This window comes from Amphiura filiformis, unplaced genomic scaffold (genome assembly GCF_039555335.1).
Source record: "Amphiura filiformis unplaced genomic scaffold, Afil_fr2py scaffold_341, whole genome shotgun sequence".
Classification (NCBI taxonomy): Eukaryota; Metazoa; Echinodermata; class Ophiuroidea; order Amphilepidida; family Amphiuridae; genus Amphiura; species Amphiura filiformis.
The window spans coordinates 43489-51543 of record NW_027305805.1 but is presented as its reverse complement, the minus strand read 5'-3'; the positions used below and the strand labels follow the sequence as shown (position 1 = coordinate 51543).

At 35.0% G+C, this 8055-nt stretch overlaps 1 long non-coding RNA gene across 1 annotated transcript; it reads right to left on the bottom strand.

Moving 5' to 3' along the window:
- Window positions 1-6: 6 nt before the first annotated feature.
- Window positions 7-6675, bottom strand: LOC140145505 (uncharacterized). Its single transcript, XR_011858078.1, has 3 exons — window positions 6315-6675; window positions 3609-3732; window positions 7-654 (listed from the first exon to the last, which is right to left on the bottom strand). It is a non-coding gene; the product is annotated as an uncharacterized lncRNA (long non-coding RNA).
- Window positions 6676-8055: the final 1380 nt, after the last annotated feature.

The window sequence follows — 8055 nt, the reverse complement described above, 5'->3', positions numbered from 1 at the left end:
AAAGCACTAAATATCACTCACTGCAAATCTCCCAAAATAGCTGTCGAATTAGCCAATTCAGCATTTAATCGATGTTGTGCCCCGGGTGTTGTGCCCCTTCCAAGTGGAGAAAGGCAGCAAGCCACTTTGCATAATATTGTTATAGACACAAGCTCTACTTTTATTATACCCAAATAAGTGGTATTTGTGAAAATTCGACCACTCGCCTAGCATCATGCATCTAGACACAAGGCATAATACATATCTATTGGATACTTGTAATCTTGCATTTCTATTCAAATTAGCAAATATTTACTGCTGCTATCACTAGTTTATGAGGTCAGTTTTATCGCATCGAGCTGCGATATCGCAGCAGTTCACGCTTTTGATTGGCTGCTGGAAAATCAAGGTTGGCAGAATGACAATAATAGGAGATGCTGACCCCACATGCTTTTAAAACGTTGTAGCCTCAATTTCATCACGACAATCGGTTTTGTAAATTGTATTACAATTTTGCAAACCTTACATTTAGTTTTAATATAAGAGTGCTATTGGTAGATCTGTGAAGACTCGAGTGTAGACCTGTACAGCAGATTCATGGTCTGATTGGTCTCCCTCAAATTCACTGCAAAGTATGATACTTTCTGATTGTAGCCAGTTTGTATGATGAAGCTCCTGAAATGAAAGAGAGGAGAATACAACAAGTATAAGCCTAGAGTAATGAGGGTTGATTAATAAGTCCGTGGCCTCGGGTAGAAGGTGATGAGCTGTTTAGCTATTGACCCATTTCATGTCAACTCCAGGGATGTGCACCGCAGCACCTCTTCAATTTTTTTTCTTTTTCTGTGTGGTGGTAGATATTGATGAGAAAGTAAAATCCTGAAAATTTGAGCTTCATGCTCCATTTCGTTTTCCCGTGGCATCAATGTGAAATTTAGGGGGGTCAGCGTAAAAAATGTGTCGCAACGCGAAAGACGATGTTTGGAGGTCCATTAACTCCTTTACTTTAAAAGATATATGGCCCTCAAAATACAACTTCGTCCATTCAGGACCAACTTTGGGGGGTCAGAACTCCAAAAGTAAAAATAATTTTATTGTCCATTTTTTTGCCAGTCAGAGCCCTTTGGTAGGACATTACTTGACAATTTTCCAAAAAGGACATTTCATCCTTTTGAGTAAATGTTGACTTTATTGATGTGCGACTAATTAGGTGTTCATACACAGTCCCTGGTACTATATAATACTATGTGATTGTATAATAGGGTGCATCTATAGCCCCCATAGTTTGCATTATTTTTGTCCATAGCCTTAACATGTTCCACTTGTCCTAAAACTAATCCCTACCAAATTTTATTTAATTCGGAGTTTGTCTTATGGGGCCACCACAGACTTGAAGTCCGAAAATGGGCTTGTCCATTGAAACGTGTAGTAAAGTGAACTTTGCACTCTAAAAACACCCTATATAATGCATGTAATGTATAAATGGAAAGAAGAGGGCCATGAAACTTAACTTTAACACTCTGCTGCATGGGATTTGTTTCTTGGATATTCAGATGAGGGTCAAAGGTCAACAGAGTTCAATGTCAACAAAGGTCAAAGGTCAACCAAATAAGGTCAAAGGTCAACAAACATAAAAATGACATTCAGAGCAGAGAGATGATTATCTTGTGTTTGTCGAGCTGTGCATCCTCTTCTTAGGAAGCGATGATGCAGTGATGTCAATCAGCAACCTGGAGATCTCCACAAAGCCAGGTGGATGGCAAAGCTATTTTACTCAGTAAAGATCTGTTTGCTTGAAGCCCAGATTTCACAGCTGCCACAAGGTACCATAACAGCCACCCATCAAGTGCCGAAAGCGAGAGAATTTGTTTTCTTCGCCATTCTGATCTAACGTTTATGGTGGTTGACCTGCACTTCAGCTGCTTATCCCCATATGGCATGACCTCAATCTGTTTCACAAGTTGCTCATGTATGACTATGAGGCTGTGAATCCAGTCATTTCTTCAAGTGCAATTAAAGCTTTGAAGCGTCACTTATGGTACTTGACAGGAGAGATGGTGCCCCTTGCACTGTTTAGTGATAGAGTGCCCACAGATGAGCGATGTGCACTCGTTGATAAACTCCTTGCAGTTAAACCTGCAATAGACATCTTAGCACCTAAGATTAGAAGCAGATTGGATTAGCCTTTGGAAAGCCTGAGTGTCCAACCAACATCATCGCTGCAACATCTCTTGGAGACTTGGTCAATGAGGACTCATGGTTCACTATCCACATCCTGCAAATAAACACTTTCTCACTGAAGATGTTAATAAGTTTTAATACATGGCAAATTCTCCAGCATATCAAGAATCCTTTGCCAACATTGGAGCCATCAGTGTTATCAACGACTGTGCAGAACGCAGTGTAAAGCTTAGCGCGGACTTCTTGGATGCAGCAAGAACGGAAAAGCACTTAGTTACCAAAATACACTACAAGTTGTTGAACTAAGCCGCAAGAACGAACCAAATATCCGAAAGCGCAAATCTAACACTGATGATTAAAACCAGACTCCTCAACACTGCTCAAGAAGCACTGAACTTCTTAATGAATGTAATAGTGAGTGCTGAAAATAGCATTTTAGGATTGTAAAACTCTTTTACATAAGGCAGCTATTACTTGATACAGCAATCAAGACTGCAAACATAGCTGCCATTTACAAACAAAATATGCAAATGTTTTGGAAATGGTCTAAAATCTTTAAATTGATGCACTTAGCAGTATTGAGAATATGGCAGCTATAATTAGCCACACAAAGTATATGAAGCAAAATAGCTGCCTTATGAAATTGTGATATAGCTTATCATAAATGTTCTGATGGCGGTGGCCCCATAGGACGAGGTCCGATTTCAATGAAATTTTGAGTGAGGTATTTATTTTAATAGTGGAACACATTTATACTATGGACAAAAATCAGGGTTAACATTTTAAAAATAGGGGGGCTATAGATGCACCCTATTGTATAAATAGGTAATTCAATGACCATGCAGACTACAGGCATAGTATCTTCACAAAAATGCCAGGACAGAAGGCCAATTTCAGGCTATTTCGGGCTATGCCAACATTAGTGTATTGTGTTGGCGTGAAAAGTTTTAGCATGCAGTGCGCTGCCAGTGCCTTTGAAACTAATTAACATAACTTGACACCCTTTACGTAAACAAAAACAAAATTGGACGTTTTATTGGGGTGCGGACAACTTTACTACTCATAGCGCAAAAATCCGTTTTCGAAATAATGTAAAAGCGTAGAAGTTTTTAGCCTTACCAATTCGAAAAACTCAGTAATTTATTATAGATTGAAAATAAATCCTCATGAAATAATTGTGATTTAATTTGTGAGATATTTAAAAATTACAAAATTAAATAAGCCATGTTGTCATTATTCAGTAACTTGTCTCAAGACTTGTCTATACAAGAACATGGTATGTAAAGCTAGGGAAAGCATCCCCTTTAGTAAATGATCATGATTGATTCTAATCTTAGGACCAGCTCTTGTGCGAATGGTCTTTGCAATTATAAAATATGCAACTGCTACCATTTCCCATATTTTAGCTTTTTTTATTGCGTGCATAAAATTTATAAGGTGTGTCTTACCATCAGATAGGTGATGTTTATTGATTTCCTGAATAGTGAAAACAGCTATAGCCTCAGTTCATTCGCAGTGCAGTCCCACTTTAGTAAATCAAAGCACTTTCAAAGACGACAGCTACTTGTTTACCTGAATAATGCAGTAACATAAAAAAACAAAGATATTAATAATATTAAAAACATGTGAATAAATTATATATTTTTCTGTGGATGCCATACTGCTTTTTTTATATTTAATTTCTAATGTGATTGTACAAACTATTAGGTCCAATGTCATAAAAAAGGGCACGCAAAAATGGAGGAGCCGTACCATGAAGACACTTTCTTCACACTACAAGTTTGGTTGATTCTAAAAGTATATTAAATACCTATTGTAGAAAGTATGGTGTGATATTTTAGAGAATTATTGGAAAACTACTTTCAGATTTATAGTTTAATATGTAAGATGTGTCAATGGAGTAGCTGGGGCAGGTGAGCCATAGGGTTTTACCCGGGTTTTACACAAAATTAATGTGAATAACTTTCAAGTGTCACTTTTAAGGCCTACATATTAAATACAAATTTCACACACTGAGTTGAATGTTGTTATATAGGTCTAGATATTCATCTTGAAATTAGTAATAAGTGTCATCAAGTTTTAGTTAATCAGGGTTTAATTAGGCTTGAATTGTCTATCAGTAATTGAAGCTCATTTTTGTCCTTCAACCCTGGCGTATCTTGATGTTAGAAATATATATAGCTCCACAATATAACACAAGTTATGGGTTGTAACTTTAAAAATCTAGTCTGAAAATTGAAACGTGATATAATAATTAACAAAAAACATTTTCAAAATCGGCCTAAAATTTTAATTAAATTAAGCATGATGCATAAATTAGCATAATTGTGCATAAATTTTCATTAGCGCATAAAATTATTCAAAATCGGCCTAAAATTTCAATTAAATTTTAAAGCATTAAAAAAATAATTATAATTAAAGTGAGCATAAATTAGCAAAATGAAGCAAACTTGGCCTACAATTTTAATTCAGCATTATAATGGGCAAACATTAGCATAATGGACTCATAAATTAGCATAATAGTGAAAAAGTTCGCAAACTGTGACTAGAAATCAGGCATGATGTGCATATAAGAAATCTACAAACGAATGACGCACACAATTATTCAAAATCGACTTAAAATTTTAATTAAATTAAGCATTAAAGTGAGCATTAGCATGATGCATAAATTGGCATAATCGTGCATACATTTTCATTAGCGCAAAATTATTCAAAATCGACCTAAAATTTCAATTAAATTCTTAAGTGAGCATAAATTAGCATGATGCATAAATTAGCATAATTGTGCATAAATTTTTATAAGCGCAAAATTATTCAAAATCGGCCTAAAATTTCAATTAGATTTTAAAGCATTAAAAAATAATTATAATTAAAGTGAGCATAAATTAGCAAAATTAAGCAAACTTAGCATAATAGTAAAAAAATGACATGCATACAAAATTATTCAAAATAGGCCTACAATTTTAATTGAGCATTAAAATGGGCATACATTAGCATAATGAAGCATACATTATCATAATAATTGTGCATATATTGCATAAGTTTGCAAACTGTGGTCTCGGGCATATGATGCATAAGAAATCTACAAAATTCAAAATCGGCCTAAAATTTCAATTAAATAATAATCATTTAAGTGAGCATATTAGCATGATGCATAGAACTGTGCGTAATTGTGCATACATTTTCATTAGCGCAAAGTGGGCCTAGAAATCTGCATACAAATGCTATACGGTACGCATACAAAATTATTAAAAATAGCATATAATTGTGCATAAATCTTTGAATCAGCATAACAAAATAATTAAAAATGTGTTTGACATTAAAGGTAATATATTTACCCCTGTATGCATCAAGACCGGTATCATAAAAAGACATTACCGGCAGGGTTCCCGCTACACTGAGTCTTTGCGTCTTTTAGCACAGTAAAATCATAAGGGACTCCATATTTTTCAAATTTTGAAAATTATGGGGTCCAACTGGACCCATCATTTGAGACTATAATGTGATAACCATTTCAGATTTTGTGTTTAAGACCCCCCAAAATTGTTTAGCCCATAGTTGTCAAATTTTGCAGATGACCCCATAATATTTGGACCTAGCGGAAACTCGGATTACCGGTAGCCTATATTTCCACCACAATTCACATGTACATGTAACGTACACAATCAATGAGACATCAAATTAATATATTTTCACAACAAATCATGACATGAGCCCACAATTTACACACACGATCAATGAGTAATGCACCCCCGGGAATGCACCGGTGAGACCGACCGGTTAGATGGTGATTACGACCTCTCCATTTTGAAACTTCTTGAATTGTTTGGTAGTTTTAATTGTGTTTTACTAATGTCACGCCAGCCACGTATGATGCCCACGATACGATCTCAGTTACAATTTCACATTTTATACAAAGCGGACTGTTGGAACTAACTTAAATACGCATGAGTATGACCAGGAATGCTACATTTTACATGAGCTTACATGTACACGGGGACACGGCCGGTAAACATGTAAATGAGTAAGCATGGAGTAAAAAAGCTTATGGTCTGAGATGATGTACGGTACCGGTGAACTATGATGTTGAACCAGCTCTCCGTATTAGTAATGATCTTAGATATGAATTGTATGGTAGCTTTAATTGCACCTACCGTATCGCCATTTACGCCATTTAATGAGTACGGTAAGCTTACATTAGTCTGAGATGAAGTGGATCGGTGAGATGTTGTTGAACCAGCTCTCCGTATTAGTAATGATATTAGAATTGCACCTTACTACAGAATGTTACGGCATCCGCACGATAAAACCACGATCACGATACGATTTCAGTTACATTTCACATTATTTCACATTTGATACTAGGGACCATTCACCATGTTATTAAAAACACGACCAGGAAATGAGTTGCCGAATGCCGCGACCAGGTTGAACAGTTGGTGGCGCTATAGCTGTAAGAATTTTGGTAAGATCGGAACTCTTACAAAATGAAGTTTGTCCTAAATCGTGCCACACATGATAATTCAAAATCAGAAGTCTAAATGGTATATTTTAATTTTTTCTCTCACATTTGAAGAAAATAAAAACAGTAAACAACCGTTTACCATTTTGTGACGCAAAGATATGCGAAAAGGATAAAGAAAACAAACAGTAATTAAATCAGAAAATATCGACTTGTTACTGCTTTTCTTTTGCAGTTTAGACACTAATAAAATGGTTATTTTAAGTTTACATTCTAATTATATCATAAAAGAATAAAACAAATTGTGTGTTTTTAGTTTTTACTCTTAAGCAAAAACAGAAAGGAAAACGAACGAACGGTTAGTACCTGGATTGATTTAGTACATGCATTCAGAAATATACCATTTAGATTTCTGATTTTGAATTAGGAAAAAAAAAAGAAAATAGGTCATTTCCGTTTTCTTGATGAAAACGGAAACAAGAAAACGGAAAAGCGAAAACAGTCATTTACCGTTTTTTTAAATTTTTATAAACTCAAAATAGGAAAACGGAAAAGGATTGTTTTCCCTTTGATATGCAAGTTTGATATTTGAATGTATTAGTCATGACTAATTAACATAATTGTGTCTGCAAACATTTCATTACATGAGGGAATATCAGATAACTCGACTTCAGACAGTTTGACCTACAGAAAATGGAAAACTATTTATTTACTTTTTCATAATTCAAAATCAGATGTCTAAATGGTATATTTTTGTTTTTTCTCTCACATTTGAAGAAAATAAAAACAGTAAATAACCGTTTAGTTTACTGTGTTTTAACACAAAGATATGAGAATATCATAGAGAAAAAAACCGTAATTTAATCAGAAAAAAATCGACTTGCTACTGCTTTTCTTTTGCAGTTTAGACACTAATAATATGGTTATAGGTTTACATTCTAATTATATCATAAAAGAATAAAACAAATAGCTCGGCAAATGACTACATCGGCAAATTTTATAGCGATGCCGACATTTTAAAGAAAATTAATTTGGCTGACTGGAAAATAAAGCTCCCCAGATCCTGTCAGAAAATCATGTCCCTGTAAAAAACTTGTAGCTGCCTTCGTCTGTTGGCGGGTAACTTCTTGAATTCCTAGTTTATTCGAAGCATGCAAAATAGCAGCGTCATTCATTTTTATATAATTGTAAAACAAAAAATAATAAACTGAGGCCTAATGATAAAATGAAACGATGGCCAAACCAAAAAACCTGTATAATGTGCGCGCCCTACAAAGTGAAGAACTTGAAAAAGAACATTTCAGCCCGAATCGCTGGTCAAATAATCGAAAAGTCGCCCAAGTTTTCTCTTAACCATTGATTTCTATGCCGGACAGTAAACTACCGAAGTCGCGGGAGCCAATGTTGAAAAGACGCCCAATATTTTCTTAACC